This window comes from Triturus cristatus, chromosome 3_2, assembly GCF_964204655.1.
Source record: "Triturus cristatus chromosome 3_2, aTriCri1.1, whole genome shotgun sequence".
Lineage (NCBI taxonomy): Eukaryota > Metazoa > Chordata > Amphibia > Caudata > Salamandridae > Triturus > Triturus cristatus.
In genome coordinates, this window is record NC_140584.1 from 795,922,509 (window position 1) to 795,948,911 (window position 26,403).

Sequence of the window (26,403 nt, forward strand, 5' to 3'; positions counted from 1 at the left end):
TTAGGGAAATATTTTGGTTTATGTGAGAAAATGCAATTTGCTGGACACATCAGCAACAGCTAACTTGAAAGCCAACGGGACATTTAGTGTTACTGACACAATCAAAATGATAACTTACCAGTCTCCACTCCACCAGGAATTCCTGTCAAGCCTTGGGGATGTCGGATCTGCAAGACCTTCTCCTCCCAGGGCATGAGTTGTAGGAGTTGTAAGGAGGCCTGGGAGAACCACCACCAATCCTCTGGGCTTTGAGGTGACGCTTGGAGGCCAGGGAATGCATTCTCCCCTGGAGGTCATTCCATCTCTTCCTAATTTCCTCCAGGTTGCCGGCTACAGCATTCAGTTAGTCAACTATTCGGGACCACATTTCTCTTTTCTGAGATAGAGGTGTATTTTGGACTTGGGCTTCAAACAATCTGGGCTCTACTCTTATGATTTCATTCGCCATGACTAACAATTCTTCCTCAGTGAAACATGGATTTTTGTGCCCTGCATTATCCAAACAAATGTGATGAAATCAACTCAATTAAACACAAGGAAATAAATAAAAGAAGAAAAAGGTACAAGAGACAGTGAAAAGTAACAAAATAACCTGGCTTCAGTGACTCAATTTTGGCTTTCAACTGTTGTGGTGCTGTGGAATGGCAAAGGATCATGGTCTGAGGTGGAGTGTGTTTATAGTGTGGTATGCAGGTGCAACTAATTGACCAAATACATCAGGTGTGTGTTGCTAGGCCTACAGCGACAGCAATATTCCAATGTTAACTGTGTCTTGCGACAGACTCACCACAGCTGCACCCGCCACTAGAACACCACTGGCACAACTGTGAAATCTAAACCAGTTTGGCTATGGAGTACTATTCACCAGCATTAGAGTCCGACGCATCGTCAGAGGTAGAGCTGCATACGTGGTGGTGAACACTCTGTTGACGTGGAGGGAGAGTAAGCCAGCATACATGTAAATATAGTTGGCGGACCACCATCAGCTTGATGGAGTACTTGGGACCCCCTCAGAACAGTGGTTGTACCGTCAAGAACTAAATCAGGCCCTAAGTATTAATGTCACTATTACGTATCTAGCTCAGTCTTGGGTAGCTGTGGCATAGAGCAGTTAGGCTTATCTCAAGGGAAAACAATTGCAAAGCATTTATCAGTACAAAAACAGTTAATAAGGTAGAAACACGACACAGTGAAAACCCACTCCAAATTATAAAAATAGTATGTATTTTTGTCTTTAAATAGTCCCTAAAATGACCAAAAATCAGTTATGATTTTGGAAATGTTTGTATAAATCACTTGTAGCTGTAGTCTATGAATCTTGAACACGAGGGTCTGGGCCACAGTCAAAGTTTCAGGCTGACCCTGATAGAGCACGGGTTGGATGTAGGAGCCAGGTTGGTCCCGGTCAAACATTGGCCCTTTGCACTTAAAACTTTTCTTGTTCTTTTTCTCGTTGAATGGCTAGTCGGCTTGAGTCTATTGCAGTTTGTGTCTGGAGTTGGGTTTGACTTTCATGGACAGGCAAAGTACAGCAGTCCGGTGGGATCCTTTGTTCTTGACTGGAGTTCAAGCCTACCTACGAACTGGCAAAGTAACGGTAGCGAATGGGCCCTCTATTCTGTGCCAAAACCCTTTATCGCTTAGCTTTCAGCTCACAAGTTACAGTTCTGTTGGGAGAAGGAGTACACTCTAGCATCAGCCAATGGTCCATGACTTGGGGGGTACCATTTGGGGACTAGGACTCAGAGGCTGCACAAGAGGAGACCAGTGTCAGGTTCACCATTGCACTCTTACCTGAAAGATACTGGACTCTTACCTGTAAGGTGCTTGGTAGAGTTAGAGACGCTATGGACCAAACTCCCAGGATCCCTATCTAACAACCAGTGATTTATTTAATCACTATGGCCTTCTGATAGAACTCAGGGAGGAGGGCCAGATTCGGATGCTATTGGAACTTCTGTTGTCGACCTGCAAGGCTACAAGAAGTATTTTTAAGGTGGTGATTCTACAAGCTATGTTGATGACCTTTCTAAAATAGCTAATTGTAATTTTAGATTATGAATATTATAATCGTCCTACCTGCAAACCACAGGATTAGGCGTCGCGTCTTGGGTGTCGTCGTGAGTTGGAGTTGTGAGTCTGGGTGTTATCTTCTGAGGGCGTGGTCACTGTAATGGTGCAGTAGTTGTGGTTCCTAAATGATGAATTTTCTCTGTGAGCAAAAGAAAACGTGGGATAAGTATTCTACTTCCTTTAGTCAAAAGGCGTTCTTTAACATAACAGTCTATTCAGAGATTACATCACATTATTCACGACATGCTGTTTGTAAAAAGAAAGAGAAGCAGAACAAGTGTGTAGTAATCACTCTGCAGACGGTTTAGTTGAAGCAGAGAGGTTTAATGTCAATCTGTCTCCACAGCTTCCAGGAACCAACTGGTCAGCCTGGACATTCAAAGTATAACACTCCATCACCATGGCACTGACTTCACAGTGACCATGGAGTAGCTCATGCCAGTAATACAATTATCAATATACATAAAGGAGACTACTACAACATCTCCCTTCTCTCAAGAAATCATAAAACAAAAACATAAAAACAAACACAAAATCATAAAAACACATAAACAATATCTCCCAAAGATATAGAACAATAAAAAAACAGCAAATTCAAAAAACAACCCACAAAACCCCATAATTAAGAATTACACAAGTAAGTGGAATTCTATTCCTATGGTTTTTCAACCACCAAATCAAAACTACAGATCTAGACGATTAGGTGGAACACTTGTCCTATTGCTTCTTCGTGGAGGGACATATTTCAAAAGTAACGACTCCTCCCCTATTTGTGGTTGAACTTGGCTCAAATCATCTGACCCTAGACCCAAACGTGTTACCACTCTAACTGGAACCTTATAAACTCTAGAAAGATTCCACCAATTTTTCCCATTCACTCTTATGGCAAAACGAGACACTGCATCTACTTTGACTGGTGAACCAAACTTAGATAAACCCTTGGGAATATGCAAAGGAGATTTGATCCTAACCCAATCCCCTATCTTAATCCTAGGTTCGGAGTGACCTTCAACATCTCTTTCAGATTCAGCATCAGGACCAGCATCAGGACCACATACACCTTCCTTGTTACCACCAACTCCACACTTTTTGGACAATAACTCCCACTTTTTCATCCAAGCTGGGCACATATAGAATGAAGCCTCCCTCCCTCGCAAAAAAGCGAAAGGACTAGATCCAGTTGATGGGTTGGGAATCGTACGATGGGCCCACAACATACTCTGGACCGCCTCCATGATGTCTACCTTGCCCGAAACAGCCCACTGAATGCATTCCACCAACACTCTGTTATTGCGCTCGATGAACCCATTGGCTTGAGGATGATATAACGCCACTCGTCGATGGGTAATACCTGACTGGGACAAAAAATCAGACATCTCTTTTGATGTGAATTGTACTCCATTGTCCGAAATAATTTCTTTAGGAAAACCCTCTCTACCAAAAAGAGCCTGAAGAAACTTGATAACTTCTCTAGAATTTGGATTCGTCATGAAATGTACATCCCACCACTTGCTGAAATAATCAGCTACTACCAGGGCGAACTTATATTTATTAGGCAGAATGGTGAATGGACCAACAAAATCTATAGCCAACTTTAACCAAGGACCATCGGGCCTCTCAATATGCTGTACAGGCGGTGACAGTACTTTTATCACTTTGTCACTCGTACAGCACGTCAAACACGTTTCCACAACATCATTTATCTGTCGATCCATGGAGGGCCACCAATAAACCGCCCTAATCCTTCTTTTCGTGTTGGTCTGACCCAAATGTCCTTCATGGCCATACTCAATTATACGATTCCTAATTGACACCGGAGGCACAAATTTGTCTCCTCGCATGATCATACCACCTTCCTCTACTGAAAGTTCATCAGCAACCTTTGCAAAAGGATGAAGATCAGGATCTAAATGTTTTTCCTTAGGCCACCCCAAAACAATGAGTTCCTTTACGCTCTTGAGAAGATTATCGGACTCCATCCCACGAAACCAATCACCTTCAGAAAAAGTGCCAATGCAACAAGCATCAACAGCTGCGATAATACACTCATCCGATATGTCTACATCGCCTTCATCATTCTTTAGAGGTAAGGGTGACCTCGACAAATAATCAGCCCTTGTGTTCTTACCACCCGAAATATGTGCTACCAGAAAATTGTACTGCAACAACTTCGCACTCAACCTAGCAATCCTAGGCGTGTGGTCTTTCACTACTTTCCCTTCTAATATAGGAATTAACGGCTTATGGTCCGTCAGTAGTCTAAACGTTTTCCCCCAGATGAAACACTTGAAACGTTCAACCGCCCAACAACACGCCAACAGTTCACGTTCAATAACTGAATAATTCTTTTCACTAGATCTTAAAGCTCTGGACGCAAACCCCACAGTGTACTCCTTCCCTTCTTTGATCTGAGATATCATGCCACCCAAACCATCAAGGCTAGCATCCACTGATATTGTGCACTGCAACAATGGATCAAACGGGGTAAGAATTTGACAAGTACCCATATCTTTCTTTACTCGCTCAAACTCCATCTGACACTCCGCACTCCAACAAAACACAGTCTTTTTCCTCAATAACTCTCTCATGTTGGCCGTCTTGCCTGCAAAGTTCGGAATAAACTTAGCATAAAACTCGCACATCCCCAAAAATGAGGATACCTGATCTCTAGATCCAGGACAAGGTGCATTGGATATTGCATCAATCAAACCTTCTCTAGGTACTATCCCCTCCCCTGAAATACGATGCCCCAAATATTCTACTGACTGCACTCCAAACGTACACTTGAGTTTATTCGCTACTATCCCTTTGGTTTCTAATCGTTTTAGAACCTTACATACATTCTCATCATGTTCAATCTTGTCTCTCCCGGCCACCAAAATATCATCTTGAAACACAACAGTGTTTGGGACCCCATCCAATACTTTCTCCATAACACGTTGAAAAACGGCCGCCGCTGAAGCCAAACCAAAGGGCATCCTCCGGAACTGAAAAGTCCCAACAGGGGACACAAAAGCAGTTAGATGTTTGGAGTTCTGATCAAGTTCAATCTGGTGATAAGCTGAAGCCAAATCTATCTTAGAAAACCAATTAGCTCCGGCAAACTTAGACAGAATATCGTCAATACGTGGAAGAGGATGCGAATCCACCCAAATCTCTCTGTTGAGACTGCGCAAATCAATGCAGACCCTGAGACTGCCATTTTTCTTCCTGGCCACAACCAAAGGACTTAACCACAAGGACGACTCAATAGGTTCGATTACCCCATTCTCACACATCCTTTTGAGTTCAATAGAAAGATCATCTCTGATGCTAAACGGTACATTCCGTAACTTATGTTTAACAGGCAATGCACCCTCTTTCACTTTGATTGCATGCTTGAAACCTGTGATACATCCTAACTTATCACTGAAAACTTTAGGAAACTTACCCAACCAAGGGCCCAACCCTAAATCTTTAGGATCGTCATGGACAATAGAGACTTGTTCTCGAGTCCCAGGTCTGAGCGTCATTCTAAACAACCCCTGATGGTACCACCCCAAAATGTTCAGTCCCTTTTTTGCTACATAGACTTTCCCTTGAATGCATTTGTCCTCGAAAACCAATGAAGCATCAAAAAATCCTTTCAAATCAATACGTCTCCCTTCATACGAAACAGGGCTTCTGTCCGGTGGATTCAAAGGTTTATCACCCCAAACTTCCTCAAAAAAGTTCCTCTGTAATCATAGTCATTCTTGCCCCGGAGTCAACCAGTAATTTCAAACACTTACCATCAACCAAAATATCCACCACAGGATCAACGCAATCCTCTAAATCATCTTTCACTACCACCACAAAATCTGTTAATGAACTAATAACCTCATCACAACCCTCTTGTCTCATACCATCTGCATAAACTGCATTGACACTCCCACGAGCGATACACATTTTTGCGAAATGACCAGGTTTCCCACACTTACGACACATAGCATTCTTGGCTGGACAGACCCGTGCATCAGGACAATGCGAAGGAAAACCACACTTGTTACACACATTCCTCGCATAATTACTTTTCTTCCCTGACTTATTTGACACAAACTTATTTTGAGGAAATCTAGCACCTCTCTGATCATTGCTGACTTTACTTTTATCGCTGTTTTCTTTCGAATCTTTTGCCCCTTTGTATTCATTATGTTCTTTTACTACATTCACTGTACTTTTCTCCGGTTTAAGTTCATTTGAAGATTTCTCAGACAATTCTATACTTTTTACAATACTGATTGTCTCTTCTAAAGAGGGATTCTTTAGTGTGAGTAATTTCTGTTGTACTTTCTTTTCACAGCAATGAACTACAATTTGGTCACGTATTAACTGTGAACAAAAATGTTCGAATTCACATTCAGACGCTAATATGCGTAGTGCTGCTACATAAGCAACTATACTTTCTCCACTTCCTTGTTCCCTGGTAAAAAACTTATGCCTGGATACCACTAAACTGCTTTCCACATCAAACTGAATTTCTAACATTTTAAGAGCTTGGTCATATTCATTTAAAACCTCTTCACCTACTACTACAGGTATTGGAGGTAGGTGTTCAAGAACTGCTTGTCCTTCAAAACCTAGATTGTGTTCAAGAATAAATCTCTTCCTCTCAGCACTAAATCTCGAACCCCCAATTGCCCCAAGATACTTTTCGAAAGCTCTATGCCAAATTTTCCACTTAACTGGGGGATCTCCTGGAAGCTGCAAAAAAGGAGGAGGAGCTTGAACATTTTGCATGTTGCACAACAAATGAAATAGACCAGATCTACAAGTGTAGAAAAGCTTATTCACTATGCGACTTTAAATGAAGTAAGAACCCATATACGACTTTAAATCAAATGACAATCTATAACTTTCATCCCCTCCTTGCCCTTCTTTTTTTAAAAAAAAATTTGCAAAACTATATATTATAGAAAATGAAAGTACTACGCCATCCAGGTACTTAGAACTCCAAGGAACACAAAATTGAATGATTCAGTCTTGCTTTGCAGAACTAATGAAATGGTCCATAAACTTGTTCTGGTTCTTCTCTGGAAACAAAAAAAATGTCAAAGAAAAAATGAAGAATCATGTAACACAAGGATGTTCCATAAAACGAGATATTGTGTTACCAACACTTTTCCGAAGTTTCTCTGGCACATCAAATAGTCACAAAAACAAACGCATACTGTGTATACTTAACCGCACCAGGCTTCAGTAGTTATCCGACACTGTACACTCCTCGAAACGGAGAAAGACTGTCAGTTCCTCTTCAGCGGTAAAACTTGACACTCGACGCAGTAGTTTCAGGAAATGACACTTGACACGTAACAGCTACTGGTTCCTCCTAGGCGGTGACGTTTGACGCACGACGCAGTGCTCTCCTGGCTCCTTTGCGCATGAGCAATCCGGGAACACTTCGTGCATTCGACAGACGTTCACGGAGTTCACTGAATCCTAACGTACATTCCAGTACGTCATCACTCCTCTCTGGGCAGCAGGGGGATCGTTTCAATCTGGACAGCAGAATCCACGGAGCCAAAGGGAAACGTCGATCAAGCTCACGCACTGCACGGACCTTCCTGACGACTTCTGCCACCAACGAAGGATCAAGACAAACTCACGCACAGCACGGACCTTCCTGACGACCTCACAGACGGAGGATAAAATCAAAATCAGGTAAAAGAAAGTGACACGATCACCTCCGTTTAAAAAAAAAAAAAAAAAAAGTCCGTTTAACTTCAGACTTCGTGCTTGCTATAAACGTCCTCACCCTTGCTGAGGACCTCTGTTGTATTTTCTTTCCGAAACGATGTCATCTACTTCTCATCGTCTTGACGTTACTCGTGATGACATAAAAAAAAATACGAAGTTAGAGACGTCTAACTTCACTAGGTACACCCTAGTACGCGTGGGTGGAGACAGAGACCAATCTCGTCGCCAATTTTGTAGTAATCACTCTGCAGACGGTTTAGTTGAAGCAGAGAGGTTTAATGTAAATCTGTCTCCACAGCTTCCAGGAACCAACTAGTCAGCCTGGACATTCAAAGTATAACACTCCATCACCATGGCACTGACATCACAGTGACCATGGAGTAGCTCATGCCAGTAATACAATTATCAATATACATAAAGGAGACTACTACAAAGTGCACAAAACAAAGATTTCAAATGGTAACTTTTTAGAATTGTCTTTTGTTGCTGAGAGCTCAAAATGTCTTTTCATGCATCAGAAAAGTCTTTCCAGGGGGTGTGGCTTGGCGCCCGAGACGCATGGCGGCGTCCGGGTGAGGCTCTCTGGTGCGACCTGGCGGCACTGCGTCACCTGCTCTTCTACTGCGGGCAGAATGCAGTTTATGAATGTCGGAAGACCCGCTGATTGCCGTGCGAGCCTTTTCGTTCCCGTTTCATAGCGGAATATGCTTGAATTCAGTGAAGTGAGTCCCTGTGTGGTGGCGACGCGTTTTCACGGCCGCCATTTTGTTTTTGCCGAACTTTGAGCTGAGGAGCTTTTTACAGAGGCGGGCTTTACTTTTGAGCTGCTAATTATGCCTGAAGTGCTCAAATAAATGTGCTTTTACTCTCTTTCCCATGACTTTCGCCACCAGATGCTGTTATTTTTATTTACAGCCAATTACAAAGTTTTCTGAGGAGAGGCACTCATGGCAGCCATTTTGTAGCCTAACCCTCGTCTCTGTGGCTGCAGTGTAGTTTTCCCCCTTTGCATTTCGATGCTTCATCTGCGCATTTGGCTATAACTTGCCTCATCCCTTTTCCAGGAATACCCCCGCTTGCTTAATATTGACTGGATACTTGCTGGATATGATGTTGCTGTTGGGTGTTTGACCAGAGTTGTTATCTTTCTGGTTTATGTCTTCTGCGGCCTTCTCTGCTTGCCAGTGGCTCTTATTTTTATTGTGGCCACGTTTATACCCTTTTTGAATAGATCTTGTGCTTGGATTGAATTCTATGGGTAGAATAAAAGGTACTCTCTCTAAACAGCCCACGTCTAAGCATATTTTTGTCAAAAATGTTTACTGCCTTTTCCAAGTTAGAGGATTCCTTGTTGTCTCCATCTACTACTAATATAGATCCCTCTCCCCCACCAGCACCCTCTGGAAAATCCGTCACCAAACGTCTAAAACAACACCCTCCTTCTCCACCTAAAACAATTTCACCTGTTTCCATGAAGACGCTGTTGAAGGAGATTCGGGTCCTTCGACCCTTTATGGGGGAAACGAACAACAAACTACAAATTCTCACTGATACTTGGTCTCAACTTGACACAAGAATTACTGCCGTTGAGTATAACATGTCTTCTTTTAAAGATACCGCTACCTATGTATCTCAACTTCAATCTCAAGTGTCTGTACTCCAGCGCCAAGTTGAGGACCTCGAAAATCGTAATAGACTGAATAATCTGCGCATCTATGGTCTGGTGGAAGGGTCGGCGGGATCAGATCCTCCTGCCTTCTTTAAAACTTTCCTACCCAAGATTCTTCATATGCCAGAAGGCACTGCTCTTAACATTCAACGAACCCATAGATTAGGACGTCCTCCCTCGACTACTTCATCTTCATAGAGGCCAAGAGGTGTTATCTTGTACTTCTTGGAATATACGGACTTACTGAAGGTTTTGTCAGCGGTTAAATCTTCTCGGCGCATCACTTGGTCTGGCTCAACTCTGTTTTTTGCACAAGATTATGCCAAGTCTACTGCTAACAGACGTAAGGCCTTTCTTGGCATGAGGTCTACTCTCCGTTCCATGGGTGCGCGCTATGGGCTCTTTCACCCCTGCTTATTTAAGGTCACGTTCAATAACAAGACGACAACCTATGAGGATCCGCTGCAGCTACAGAGTTTTATAAATTTTAGCGAGACGGATGTTATGGATGCTTCTGCATCTTCGTCCTCAAATATTACTTGATTTTATGTTTTTTCTTGCAGATTCTTCATTTACTATTTTTTCCCTCTTCCATTTATGTGTCATCTGTTATTTCTCTTGGCTTCGACAGTCTTGCAATTTTCACTCGGTACTTCAATGTATTAATCGCTATGTTTTATCGCATGATTTGCATTTTTCACTATTTATTATAGTAATAGTTCTATTGTTTTTGTCCTATTTCACTTCCGCAGATATCTTACCTTTTTGGTGTGTTGCCCCTCGTCCTCCGTTTGATCAATCCTGGATATGCCGTCTGTGTCATGTGGCCTCACCCCTCCCCCTTGTTTCCTTGAATCATCTTCATGTAAGTATGCTTCCTGTTCATATGTTCTTTTTGTGTCTTTCCTGTTGCCTTTTACCACTGTTCCTCTCTTTCTCTTTTTCCTTTCCCCTTCTTTTCTTTTTCCTTGCACTTTCCGTATTCTATTCTCTTTTTTCTCTCTCCTTCTTATCTGATTACTTGCAAATTTATACTTTTTGTTCACTGCTCTTTTCTCCTATTGAGTTTATCAATATTATTGTCGTTAATTTTTTCCTCTGTTACCTTCTTGTTGGTATGCTCCTGAGCTCTCATTTATTTACTAATTTTAATCTTATAACTATTTATCGCATTGTATGTTTATGGTTTAATGATTTGACTCATATCCAGTCAAGTTAAGGGATTGAATAATCCTATTAAAAGACAACGAGTATTATCTCACTTAGCTAGATAAAAAACTGATGTTGCTTTTCTTCAAGAAACCCACCTATCTGATGCTGAAGCGTCTAAATTAAAGAAATGTTGGGTAGGTAATGTGTTTTCTTCTCCAGCTCTGGGTAAGAAGAATGGTGTTCTCATTCTATCTCATAAAGAGTTTAATGTCTCTGTTACTTCTCAAGAAACTGACTCTGAAGGTCGTTGGGTTATTGTTAAACTACTTATTGATAAAATACCATTGTTTTTTTTAATGTTTATGCTCCAGTTTCTGTTGACAATGTTTTTGGTTGCAAATTTCTGATAAGTTACTTTCATTTGATGATGATTATATTATTTTTGGTGGTGACTGTAATCACATTTGTGATCCCATTTTGGATAGGAATTCCCCAGTCAGATTTGTAAATAATAAAATGCACTCACAATTTACTTCTGCCATTCATCAAAAATCTTTAGTTGATATTTGGAGACTGTGCCATCCTGATCTTCGAGAATACAGCTTTTTCTCCCCCCCTCACAAATTACAATCTCGTATTGACTACCTCTTTTTAAGTAAATCTTTAACGCAACATGTACTCCACTCTGAAATAGGGTCCATTTTAATTTCAGATCATGCCCCGGTTTTTGTTGATTTTGACCTCATCCCTTACAGCCCGTCTGCTGGACGTTGGCGATTTAATAATTCATTGCGTATGGATCCTAATTTTTCTAGCCAATTCAGTTCTTTCGCTTCGGAATTCTTCACCATAAATACAACTCATGATTCCTCTCCTGCTATGATCTGGGATTCTTTCAAGGCAGCGACAAGAGGCTTCATTATCAATTTTGTGTCTCAGAAGAAAAAAAGTTTTGAGAAACACTCGGCTCAATTACTTGCCCAAATTAAAAAACTAGAATATGCTTATTATCATTCTTATTCTGAAATTGCTTTGAAAGAACTTATTACTGCTAAGATTACTTTTAATAAATTATCCACGGAAGCGGCTTCTTCTTATCTTCTGAAGAGTAGTGCTCGTTATTACGGGGGTCAGAACAAAATGGGGAAATTATTGGCTAATTATCTAAAAGCACGTCGGGATAGAGTTAGGATGGACTCTCTGACTAATTCTAATTGTGACACTCTTCTCAAAGATGAAGATATTTTATATTAATTTGTCTCCTTCTATAAAACTCTTTACACTCCTGAGACTCAACCACTTCACTCTGATCTATCTTCTTATTTTCATTCAATCAGTTCCCCTCTTCACAACACATTGATTTTGATTCGCTACAGGTAGATATTACATTGGCAGAAATTTCCCATGCTGTTTCGGTTTTAAGACGCGGTAAAACCCCTGGACCCGACGGATTCACCATTGAATTTTATGAGCATTTTTCGAAGCTTCTTCTCCCACAACTTCTTCTTTTATTCACCTCCTTTATTGAGAATGGATCGTCTCAAGGCACCTTTCAAGACGCTATGATTTGCTTAATTCCTAAGGAAGGCAAGGACCCTTCTTATTGTAAAAACTATCGCCCTATATCTTTAGTTAATACAGATTACAAGATTTTTGTTAAAATTCTTGCCTTACGTATTGATCCTGTCTTGCCTGAGCTTCTTGGACCGGAGCAGTCGGGCTTTGTAAAAGGTCGTTTATCTTCTGATAATTCTAGAGTCTTTTTCAATATTCTTAGCAAGGCCTCTTCCATAGATTACCCGCTTGCTGCCATAGCTTTAGACACTGAAAACGCCTTTGATAGGATTGGCTGGGACTTTATGTTCCATGCTCTAAAAAGGATAGGGTTCCCTCCTAAATTAATTTCCTTGATTTCTCTATTATATTCTGGCCCCAAAGCATCCATTTTTGCTAACGGTAGGGTTTCCGATTATTTATCTCTTTCTAGAGGTGTGCGTCAGGGCTTCCCTCTATCCCCCATATTATTCGTAGTCGCATTAGAACCTTCCCTCACTAAAATTGGGCAGGATACTCAAATTACAGGTTTCCATCTGGGCTCCCACCAAGTCAAAATGTCGGTGTATGCAGATGATATTCTTTTATATTGTTCCAATCCAGACACTTCTCTTCCCCCTTTCCTCTCTCAAGTAGATGCGCTTTCGAAACTATCGGGGTACCGCCTAAATCGAGATTAGTGTGAAGTTCTGCCCCTTAATGTCTTGTGTCTCAAACACTATTTTACTCAAACTGGTTTTTCCTGGCAATCCTCAAAATTAAAATATTTAGGACTATGGTTTTCCCCAACTATTTCAAAAACTTTAAAACAGAATTTTGATTACTAAGAAATCAAATGATTCAATTACTAAATGGCACCCTCTTTTTCTCTCTTGGTGGGGTAGGTTAGACTCTATTAGGATGATGCTTGCTCCCATTATTTTATACTCTCTTTCAATGATTCCTGTACATATCCCGGGCTAATATTTTAAGAGAATTGATCGCATTTTATTAAAATTTCTTTGGAACGGCAAACCCTCTCGAATAGCCTTATCTACTCTTAAAAAAGATATTGTGCTTTCTATTGGAAATCATGGCATTCCAAAGGTCTGGTATGGATTTCTCAACTCTTGTCTGATAATAAACCCTTATCTTTTTCAGACCTTAAATCTAACTTTGCTCTTCCTAATTCTTTCAAGAAAAAATATGATCTTTTACTCCCTTCTCTCCACCAATATCTTTCATTACTTCCACCTTTTCCTGATCTCCCTATAACATGTTCTACATTATTTCCGTTATTAAATACCTCCCCTTCTGCATCCTCCCTTTACAACTGTCTATTATCTTCTTCGGCAAGGTGTAAAACGAAGACTGAATTGGCATGGGAGAAGGACCTATCGCAATGCTGGCCTGTCTCTGTTTGGGATAAATTATGGTTAAAGATTCACAAAACCTCACGGGCGGCCAACACTACTCAAACTCTTTATTTTGTGTATCAACGTTCATTATATTCACCTGCAAATTTAGCTTCCTTTTCCTCTAACACCCCATCATTATGCTGGTCCTGTCCATGCTTAAGGGCTGATTTAAAACACATGTTATTTGAATGCCCCAATTTTGACAAATTTTGGCATTTAGTTTGGTCTCAAATTAACAAAATATTTAACACTAAGGTTTCCTTTTCCCTCTCAAATATTTTCCTAGGTTCTTTATCCCCATCTTGGCCTCAATCCCCATCACATTTTCAGCTAATTGATTTGTTACTTGCTATTGCCTTACACTTAATCACCTCCAATTGGAAACATGCAGATAAAGTTACTTACAGAGCCTGGTGGAACGCCCTCTGCTTCCATCATAGACTTGGTACTAATTATGTTACCCCTGTATCATTAGCAATTAAAAGAGATTTGCTATGGCTCCCTCTCACTACATATTTATCTGCTTCCGCCTCTTTAACTACTTCAATTCCTACTTGTGAGAACCTCAGATGATGTTCGTAAACCGCCATGATTTTGTTTAGTTGTCTTTTTGTCGAACAATCTAATGCTGTTTTACATATTATTCTTGCACAATTATATAAGTATATCTTTTTTAGAGTTTTACTTACATGCAATGCTCTACTTTATTGTTACCTTTTGCTTTGAACTTTTTCCAATGACATTTATATTGCTTCCAACCTCTCCCCCCCCCCCTTTTTTCCTCTTTTTCTTTTTCTTTTTTCTAGGATGCAGTGTTTATTGTAACCAGTATATTTCTTTCCTTTATTGTATCTATTATGGTTACTTATGTTTTCCTAATGGTTTTTTATTGCATATTGTAAGATCTTTGTGGTTTCAATAAACTTAAACTTAAAAAGAAAATTCTTTCCAAAAATTGTCTTTAAATTCTATTGCTGCTCGTTAATTTTGCTGCTTTCCTGCGATGGGCGCCTTAGATTAAAGTAATGTTCACTTAGCTTTCTTTTTCCTTTTTTTAGGAATCGTTGATCCGTAGAGAAGATCAGGATTGAAGAAAACCGGAGGCTTCGTCGTCATCAGGTAAGCCGAGCACAAAGAACAGCTGTTGCCGAGTCGAAAACCGGAAGGGTAAGTGCCTTCTAGAACTTGGGTGTGGCATTTTTTAGCCATGTCACACCCAAATGCGGCCGCTACGTCGTGCGTGTCCCAACGCGCTGTGTCTTGCGGTTGCTCCCGGCAAATTGAGTGATTGCGAGTGAGCGTGAGTGCTTTTAAACGCCCAATGAGAGCTCTATGAGAATGTCCAAAAGTAAACACATATTGATTAAAGCGCCAAAGAAACTATACAAGTGAAATGTATATGATCAATAGTAGGCATTGGCAAAAAGGTACAGATACAAAACATAGTTCACAACAACAAGCATTGGCAAGGATTAAAGATACTAGACAATCACTTAGTACTTAACACGATAAATCACGCATGATTCTTAAATATTCACAATACACTCTGGAGTGCTGGATGCACGGGACAAGGGTGGGTTTCTATCGGGGAATGTGCTGTTCTGTAATGAACAGGAAACCATATACAGTACAGACACTATGTCTTTTCTGATAGAGATTAACCCCTGATTGGTGTAGGATCATGACAACTAGGGCAAGTCCAGTGGTAATAGTGCAGCTGGGCACTTTACAGCTGTCAAGTTTCTTTATCTTTTATGTCCCTGAAGCTTGACAGGAGGCTAGCCAACTGGCGATTGGAGTCCACTCACTGGTCCTTGGCACAAGTGGGAGCAGGTCCAGCTCCTAGGATCTCTCTTTCCACAAAGTCAACAGCTGGAGCAGACCTTCTCTTTCTGAAGTCCTGCGTTGGTTCAGCAGGTGCAGTCTTTCTTGGTGCAGCCCTTCTTTCTGAGGTCCACATATTCAGTAGGTGCAGTTCTTCTTCTGTTCTTTTCGAGTCCAATAGTGTTCTGAAGCTGGTAGCCTCGGGTGCCACTTCAATGGCAATTTTGAGTTTGTGGGTAGGGAGGTCTTCCTAAACAATGAGGGTAAAATTCCCGCAGTCAACCCTACTCGTTCTTATATCACTTCCTGTGGAAGTGGCACTAAACAATCTCACAGTGCATCTCTCTGTCCAAATCTAAGATCTCAGAACCCTTCTTCCTGAGTAAGAGCTGTGGGCACGCCTCTGAGGTGTATCCAATATAATCAGCAGCTCCTCCTGGAAAACCGGTTCTACAACAGGTTAGGGGGAGATGCCAGCCTGCCTACCTCAGCAAAGGAAAGTGCAGGTTAATGTGTGACTCACCTTTGCCTATCAGAGGTGGAGAAGGAAAGAGACATTCTGACAGTTATTAGTGCATTACCCAGAAGATAAGCTCCTGGAAGAGATGCTCTTTCAGGGGTGATTGACAGGTATTAGTGCATTACTCAGTAGATAAGCTCCTGAAAGAGACACTACTTTGGGGGTGATCTGACAGGTATTGGTGCATTACCCAGAAAACAAGCTCCTAGAAAAGACGCTTCTTCGGGGATGATCTGACAGGTATTAATGCATTACCGAGGAGACAAGAGCCTGGAAGAGACACTCTTTTGGGGGTGATCTGATAGGTATTAGTGCATTACCTAGGAGACAAGCTCCTGAAAGAGACATTTCCTTCGGGGCATGATCTAGCTGGCAACTAGGGCATTACCCAGAAGGAATCTTCTAGAATGAACATTCCTACGGGAGTGTTCATAGGTATCCCGGATAGATCCGGAGAGCCAGTATAAGAATAGGGACGGGACTGAGTAACAAGTGTGAAAAGTTTGACGTGGTAAAGAGACGGTCATTCAATGGCACTAGCAAGCCTTACCCTGAATAATTCACACTGTTGGCTCCCGAAATCCTAGTTTTTAGAAATCTGGAAGGTGTCTTTAAGGAGGAATGGCCAAGGCTGAGGGATCTGTTGGTAAGACTGACAGATAGGCAAAGTGGCAGTGAATCGCTGGTGTCAATCCTAAAAGCGAAAGAGGTGTAGGTAGATATTCCTCAATGAATAAGGAAGGCGATAAAAAGAGTACAGTTCTGCATAACCATAAAGTGCAAATCATAGAGAAGTCCCCGCAGGTTGTTATCTAGTCTGGTGTAAGCCAGGAAGAAAGGCAGAAAGATCTGTGTGATATTTTTTGTATTTCAGTACAGACCCCTAAGGAGTCTCTGAAGTGGGGAAAGATTATGTCAGATAAAAGTGCAAGGAGTCAGAATAAAATGCCCCAAAATAAGTCTAAAGATTAATAATAACTTCCCATGAGTGAGTCTAATAATTTACCATGGCAGGGCATAGATAAGATTGAATTAGAATTTACATTTGTATGGTCCCATGGAGAACCCCCTTGTCCATGTAATACCCTTCAAATTCATATAATCACAGTCACCTATCATATTAGAAGCCCTTCTTGACGCATTCCTCACAAATATTTATGATTCAGGAGTGTGAAATATGAATAGGAGTATACTTCCTCGAGCACCGCCGGTAGTTGTTTATATTTATGATAATATTATAACATGTATTACGTCAGGCACAAATCCTCTTAGACCCCCCTATAAATGCACCTGACCCGGATATAACTAGGGATAAAGCGTTACACAGACTAGCGATAAGTGTTCTTGATGTTCATCACTTTGGTCTGACATGGTAAATGTGAAGTCAAGTAACACTGCATAGGCCCACTACTCGTTTACCTCTATCATAGGTTAGCGATATATGCTAGTAAAGGTGACAGGCTCAAAAAGGCACAAGACAGTGGGCTAATGAACAATGGATAATAAAGGACATTTTTATTACACATAGGAAATACGCACACATCCTAAGGGGACTATGAAGACTCTCTGGAACATATGATAAAGACCTTCCTTTCAGGCAAGAAGATACAAAAGTATTGTAAAAAATGGCATAAAGGCACTAAGGGCCATGCCTAGCCATTACCAAAGGATGGGACATCTGACGAAGACATAATTGAACACACATTGACTTACATTTGATCCTAGTATAACAAAAAGAAAAGGCAGAAAAGGGAAGCTACCCTGTCATTATGTTGGGTACTCCACGATATGAAAGCACACGTGAAGTCAACAGCACCTGAAAAGGCAGTGACACAGGGCCAGATGTATCAACATTGCATTTTGAGATTCTATAATAGCGAATTTTACCAATTTGCTATTATAGAATAGCAAAATGCAATGTGTGTAGGTTTCGCAAAAGAAATAACTATTCCCACATATTCCTTAATAGCGAATTGGAATTTGCATTTCAGTATTAAGGAATGCATTGCAATTCATTCCTATGGGCCTTGAGGCCTGTAGGAATAAATGGGAAGGTATTCGCAATTTGCGATTACCAAATTGGAAAATCACAATTTGTAAATGCAATTTCAAGGGTGATAGGGTCCAAAAGGCCACCTTGATGCACCCCCAAAAATGTCATGTGTGCACATCTCGCACACACACATGCCTTAGGGCATGTGTAGGTGCCACATGGCACTTGGAAAAATGCAATTTTGTGCATTATTCTTAGGATTTGCAAATTACCACCAACTTGAAGTTGGTGGTAATTTGCGATTCCTTAATGCAAAGTCGCATTCTAAGCATGCTTCTTGCATTACATTTAGGGAATCGCAAATTGTGATTCCCTAACTGCATTCGCAAAATAGGTAATCGTAAAAATTGCGATTACCTATTTTGCGAATGCCTATTGGGATGATACATCCCAAAAGGCTTTTTACTGTTCGCAAACGTGCCGATTCTGCAAATTGACCCTTTTGCGACTGGTAAAAGCCTTGATACATCTGGCCCACAGTCTTCAGTAAAGCCCCCGCCTTATGGTTTTTACCCCAATCTACCAGTGGCAGGGAATCAAGATTCCGTTAAAGTTCCACCCAAAAAGGAGAGGCAAAAATTACGAGGTGCCTTCAGAACCCACCCTTATGACTCATCAGACTGGTCTAGAACTGGACCAAAAAGACAGGCCCATAAATGAATTACAGCACACCGTCAGACAGGCAGAACACTCTAGAAGCCCTCCTCCCCTTCGAGGACAATGGACTATAGGAGATGTACTTCTTAGGCTGGAAGACATGTCTGTAGAGACTTTGAGAGAGACAACTGAGGAATGGAGAAGAGAAGAAGGATGATAAAGGGACATAGAGATGCCACCATATCACAAACCCTCAAATGAGTTACAAGCCACATGATGGGCAGAGGAGGAGAGAAAAGACAGGCTTAGCAGGGGTGCAAATGAACAGGATACTAACAGGAGACCATACAATTTATGCCTGAGTCCTTTGCAGGGGTCATCAATGGCAGTAAGAGACATTTAACAAATGCTGAGGAAGTCAATTCTAAAAAGAGTAGATACGATCCAAGAACTATAGAGGTAATAAAATACAAGGAGGGTAGTTATTATTGTCAGCCCTTCTCGGACAAGTTGGCGAATGGACTAAAAAGGGTGGGAGGAAGAAATGGCCCTGACAAGGGTGATTTCAACAAATCGATTTAGCAACTGCTGAAGATTGTATACTGCAGGGGCGGGGCAACCCAGAGCGGAACTATCCCTATATGCAAAAGTGCCTTGCGGTATGGGAGGGGTGTGCTATAGACAAACTAACTGAAGTAATCCGAAGTAATAGACTAGATCCGAGGTTAGGTCCAAGCCCAGCACATACCTGACCAGTTACCACTCACATTCAAGGGTGGACCACTGCCCACATATGTAGCATGGCCACAAATGGATAAAGAGAATTTAAAGAGGGCACTACCCCAGCTGTCTGACTGAGCAGGAAATGGATAGGATGCTTTGAGAAACACCCTACTGGAGTGAACCTTGCCTTGGGCGTTGTTAAAAGCTCGTTAGGTTCTTTGGTGGGAGACGAAGTAAATACTATTTTTGTCAGGGCATGATAACCTCAAATAACATTGATTAATACATAGTTTGGTAGGACTTCTTTTAACAACAGTCATCAACATGTCTGGGACGCAGTTTGGCAGACATACCCGGACAGAACTGACATTGGAGCCCTTATGGCGGAAAGGATAGAACCGACTGAAGACGTTGCAGAATTTATTACCAGAATGAAAGAACGATGAGTATAGGAAGTAGGATGTAACTGGTAAATTACTGGAGGAAATGTAATGCTATTTTATAATGTACTGAAACGAGGTCTTGAGCAAGTCGAGATGGAGTGGTGGGAATTGAGACTAAACCGTGGCCAGAAATAGAAGCCCATATAATACACTATTTCAAGTGAAAGAAAGAAAAGGACAAGGAAAGTTCAGAACAGATAGAAAGAGCCACATCTAAGTTGATGGAACAGAAACTTTAAAAAATCAAGTACAGAATGAGCACTTATAGCAGCACTTCGAATGGCTGCCACAACGCAAGTGCAGGTGCAGGCACAGGGAGGGCAGCCAGTAAGTAACATAAGAAAGGGAATTAAGGTTTTTCTGGAGGCCAAGGGCCAGTGCAGGGAAGAAGACAAGCAGGATATAGGGTAGGACAACAATGTTTTTATTGTGGCAATATGGGTAATTTTGCGAGGGAATGAAGAATGAATAAGAGCAATGAGAAGGCATAGGGATGGATGATTATGCAGAAGCAGATGGGGCTACAACAGATGCAATGTGGTCCCCAACAACCCCTGCAGGTTCCTCGGGTTCAGAGGACTGCAAAACAGGGACAAATGTCACAGAATATACTTGAGGTTGTCAGAAACACTGCAGGTAGACCCACACCAGTCCAGATTGGAGGAGTAACGGTACAAGAAGGTAATCTTTACAACCTGAAATGTCCAGAGGGACACCAATCTACAGCAATACGCAATGACAGAGTCCACACACAATCATTTTGTGTCTGATACTATCGGTAACCCACAGATCAGATGAGGACAGTAGCCATCCAAGCTCGCCCCTATAGTTTTTTGATCTAGACTGGGGCTACCAAATCTTGTATAAAGGAAGGAACACTACCCCCTTCTACAAGTCAATGGACACACAAGGGTTTTCCGGGGCTCTAAGGAGGGTTCATTTTACTGACTCAGTGAGCATGACAATAGGAGATGCGCAAATTGAGGGACCATTGTCATATTCTCCATAGGCACCGGTCAATCTTGTCAGTAGAGACCTGATGAAAATGACCATCACTTTTTTGGAAGATGGGTCTATGGTATGTTACACACCTGGTATTACACCAGGTAGGATGTTCTCACTTTTAGCGCATGAGGACTTGGGACAGCAGGTTAGAGCAATTCCTGTAGATACAGAGGCTTTCTTGCGAGGCATATATGTTTTGGTAGCGAATACTCAGCGCTATAGGGGAAGACAGTTCAAATACAAAAAGAACTATTGTTTAGATCCGAGAGGCCTGTGGATCATATAGAAGAAACCTGCATGGTGTTAGAGATAATGGCCCATGAAATAAAGTCACGTTATGAATTATTGATGGCATTTGACAGGAGATAAGTAATTTGGACATCAGTAGTATTTATGAATCCCTGGGCCAAATTGAGAGACACATCAGATGAAGAAACGTTTGACGGTAGTCCATCAATTGAAACAGTGGTGTTTCAAATGGATATTCCTATTAGAGTGCAGTTGCAATATAGGACGGTGCTAAAACATGCACAAGACTGTACAATGAGAGAAAAGGATTTGACAAGGGTACCAGAGAGTCTATGGACAAAGGGCCTACATGATGTTAGATTGATTGGAGGAGCTGAGCCTGTGAAAATTACACTGAAACCTGGAGAGATACTGTCCAAGGTACACCAGTATCCTTTATCCAAAGAAGCAGACGAAGGCACCTTTCCCACAATACAGGCATTACTTGAGCAAAGAGTAATATATGAGAGACTATCACCCTGTAATATGCCGATTAACACTATAAAAAAGGCTATGGGGGAAACGTGGAGGATGAATCAAGATTTCTGCCCCCTGAATGATATAGTAATCCCAGAATGTCTAGTGGTAGTTGATCTATAAATCATACTTACAAACATTCCTACAGATGCCACATACTTTTCAGTGATGAATTTGAAAAATGCATTTTTTAGTCTTTCACTGCACCCAGATAGTCAATATCTAACAGGGCTTACGTACAGTCAAACTCAGTAGTCCTATAGAAAGCTCCCACAGGGCTATTGTGATTTTTAACAGGACAGTGAAAAAGGATTTAACAAACATAAAATGCAAACGCACCCTTTTACAGTTTGTGGATGACATTTTGATGTGAAGTTCCACTGAAAACATATGCAGGGAAGATACTATTGGTCCCGTTTGCATGCTTGCAGAAAAAGGATACAAAGTGGACAAGGACCAATTACAATATGTGCAGACAGAAGTTTGCTATTTGGGACAGATAATTTCCAAAGACAGGAGGAGGGTGACACCTGACAGAGGAGAGTGCATTAGAAACATGCCCAAACCCACCCCCACAAAGCAGATGCAGCAGTTCCTAGGGCTCTGCAATTATGTGAGACAGTGGGTATTTGATTATGCCACCCTGACTGCACCACTTTTGACTGCTCTATAAGAGTCCCATGTAAATGGGAAAAAAAAACTTGGACTGATGAAAGAGGAACAGCATTTCGGGAGCTAAAGAATGCAATTTGCAAATGCTCCAGTGTTAGGTTCACCTGATTACAGCAAACCATTTTATCTCTTATGTCATTGTTATGGAATGAAAATGACAGCTGTATTGACTCAAAAGACATCTATGGGACATGGGCCAATTGCCTACTACAGTAGGTTGCCAGATCCTGTCATGAAAGGTCATTATCCATGTGAGCAAGCATTGGTTACAGCTGTATTTGTAGTCCAGAAAAGCACTACGATAGTAAAGGGATCGCCTCTAACACAATATGTGGAGCATTCTATATTTGCTACCCCACAACTCAGAGGTCATCTGGGTATGAAGTAATACATTCAGTACCATCTTTACAAGTGGTTCTCTGTCACACCATTAACCCAGCAATATTCTTTGCGCAGCCAGTTATTGATGATGAACAGGTACATGATTATACTAATTACACAGACGAAGAAGAAACCAAGGTAGGAGAAGACACCATCCCAGGGAGCATATTACTCGTTGTTCATTGCTCCTCTTTCATAGATCAGGAAACTGGGGTATGACATTCAGGAGCAGCAGTTGTAAGAGCTGAACAGCAGAGATCATCTGATACATTACACAAATTATTAGCTAGATACCACTGCCTTCTCATTTTCCAGCACAAGCAGCTGAATTAGTGGCCATCTCTGAAGCATTGCAGTGAGCTAAGGGACTAAAGGTCACCATTTATTCAGATTCAGCATTTGTCACCACCACAGTTCATTCTAGCATCACAGATGGGAAAGAAGGGGATTCCTTCAATCTGATAAGTCCCCAGTAATGCATAAGGATTTATTGGTACAATTAATAGAAGCTTTGACACTTCCATCCAAAGTGGCAGTGGCGAAATGTGCAGCATAAACCAATGAGCAAGATCTTATCTCCAGAGGCAATGCTCTGGCCGAATGGGTAGCAAAAGAAGCAGCTAAAGCATCTCCAAATTATAACCAATGTGATGAACAAACATTAGGTATCACGACAAGTAGGCAACAGGATGATACAGAATTACGACACACATATACAGAGACAGTGTAGTTACATTCGCGATAATTGCAAGAACAAGCACTACCACACGAAAGGGAGCTATGGGAACAGCCAGGTTGCATTCAGTCACCAAGAGATTTCATTTACAGGTAAGAGACTACAGGAAAACCAGTAATGCCACAAGCCCTGTTGTACATGCTTCTAGGGCAATTATATCTCCCAGCAAAAGAGTACATCCTTGCTACATTACAGGCCGATTGGTTTATTTCACAATTATCTGAAATGATTTCTAGGTACATTGCAGAATGTGCAGCACGTCAACAGTATAACCCCAAGCCAACTTTAAAGGAGATCACCTCCCTCAACAATACCACGCCCAACAAGTCCATTTGAAGATCTGCACTTAGATTTTGTCAACATTATAGAAAGATGTAACAATTACAGATATCTTATAGTAATTGTTTGCCCATGTTCATGATGGATGATTGAAACAGAAACCTGTGTGCATACTGATGCTAAAGCAGCAGCCAACTTTCTAATAAGAGAAGTGACACTGAGATGGGGTGTCACGGAAGTAATCCGCTCAGATAACAGGTTTCATTTTGCTAACAGAGTATTCCAACATATTTGCACCGCCTTAGGAATAAAACATAAACTGACATCTGCTTATCAACCACGAAGTAATGGAATAGTGGAGCACCTGATGGCCTCCCCAAAAATAAAAAAGCAAGCTATGTGTCTTTCTGTAAAACAAATGGCTGTACTACCTACCATTTGCCTTGTACGCTATCAGAAATAACACATCAAATAGTGACAGGACATTCCATGCCCACCCCTTTAATGATAGCGACGCACAGGACAGATGCCCATAAGACAGCAGAGGTTTTAGGAGATGAAATGAGTTGTTAGTTGAACTAGTTAATGGAATCTGTCAAGTTCTTCTCTAAACAGTTATTGTGAAGGGAGAAGACTACCTTAGGCCAACAGACCAGTCTGATACCTGTTGATCAAAAGGTGTACGTGCAGAACCTCATCCAGAGATGGAAGGATCCTCGTTACGACGGTCCCTTTTCAGTGAGGATGAGCACCCCTACTGCGGTAAAGATGGATGGCAGGAAACCATGGATCCATCTGTGAGATGTGCAACTAGACCCCTCCTTCCCTCAGACAGTACAACAGACAGAAGGGGAACAAGAAGAGGGAAGTGAGACACAGGAGTAACAAAATTGTCTACTTTCAAAATGCATGTGGAGTTTGTTGTCGACTCTTCTAGTGGACACTTATGTATTTCTATTTTGTTTTTCTCTTGATGCCTTTTTATGCTGGCAGCTACATTAAAGTGGTATTGTACTTCCTGTACTTCCTGTATGGGATTATGCAATAGCATTAAGCACTTGCAGAGAGCAGTATCTCTAAAATGTATCTCATAGTATTCATGCTGGCTTAATAGATAATATGTGGTACCAACATCTGAGATAGGCATGCTGACTATTTATACTTCCTTTTTTGTTTGCTCTTTGATTCCAAATGCCACCGGCTCACATAGGTTACACTCAGATTAGGAGGTACCACAAAAATATTACCATGTTTTTGTTACACCTTTTTCTTTGTAGAATACAAGCAAAGATGCAATCAGTGTGGGTCAGACAAGGAACATTCTTAGTAAACACCATGAAATATGAGGAAGAGTTAGCAGATGTAATGAATGTTCTAACAGAACGCAAAGAGCTAATAGTGAAGTTAGATGAAATGACCAAGACAAGGATTATGAAGTGCAAGGGTGTAACTTGGAGAGCAAGCATGTTACAGAAGGGATTTTTAGGGGTGTCCCGACCTTCACTTTTCTGCCACAATTACTCCGCAACACCTAGGCCCCGCGATTGTCAGGAAAGGCCGTATCTCAAAGTAAATGGGTCAGTATACAATCATGATCATTGGCATCATGGTGCTACATTTGGGTGCAGGGCCCTATCTTTATGGAAAGGGACTCAGACAGACAATAATATACAACAGAAGTGTCAGGTAGTGTGGGAGGACACTATATTTATGTTAACTTGGGTAGAAATGCCTACAACTCTTCGAGCAGGTAGAAAACCCATTCCTTTCTCTTTATGTTTCAGGGGTAATGGAACAGTCACCGTCGGAAAGAACATCAACTGCAACGTCACAAAGTTTAATGGCGACATGCAATGGGGCACCGCCAGTCTGATGGATTTTTATTGGAGTTGTGGAAAGGCCTCTGCTCTTTAGTGAATGTGCACACTCCCTCCTTGTTGATTCCGGGAATTGATATTTCCAAACTGCATGATCATTCTATAAACCGTCCAATTACTTTGTTGAAATAACATCGAAGGAAGAGAACTGCAGAGTATTATTTTACTAAAGCCTGGGAAGACGGCCCTCACAAGCACAGGCTGTTTAATGACACTATCGTTTTTGGCAGCATCATTCCATTCATTCAGATCACAGGTTGGGAGCTGCTGAAAGCCGTAAATGCCACTGAGGATGGCTTTGATACATTGAAGAAGAATTGCAAGTCATGAGAGTGATGCATATGCAGCATAGATATGTCTTAGAATTCATGACGGCGATGGAAGGAGGAGTATGAGCTAAGATTTACACTGCCTTTTGTACTTAAATCCCAGCTAATTACGCCGATAACAGAACATTACCAGAGGCCATACAAACTTTGTACACCTTGCAGAAGAAGATGGTGGATGAGGGGGCTGCCCACAATCAGTGCCTCACTAGGGGGGTCTGCTTGTGTACCATCCTGGATGTCTGGACTACTTAACACGTTGCGTGCTCATGACGAGCTCAGCTCATCATGAGTCACAGTGGAGCTGTGCTCATGACGAGCTGAGCTCATCATAACTGCCGTGGCCCGCCCATGCGCGATTAATTCCCCGCCTGTGCGGGAGAATTAATCAGTGGGTGGGGTCGTGACGAGCTCAGCTCGTCATGAACACAGCTCCACTGTGAGTCATGACGAGCTGAGCTCATCATGAGCCCAGCGGCGCCGTGGCCACCTCTCCTCCCGCACCTCGGGGGAATTACCCCCGCAGGGAAGGGGTTAAGGCCTTGTTGCCTATTTTCGTGATGTTGTTGTTGATATTCTGTCTCATCCAGATAGTGATAGAATGTTGTAAGAGAGTTAGTCAGAAGTTGGGGTAAAGTTTAC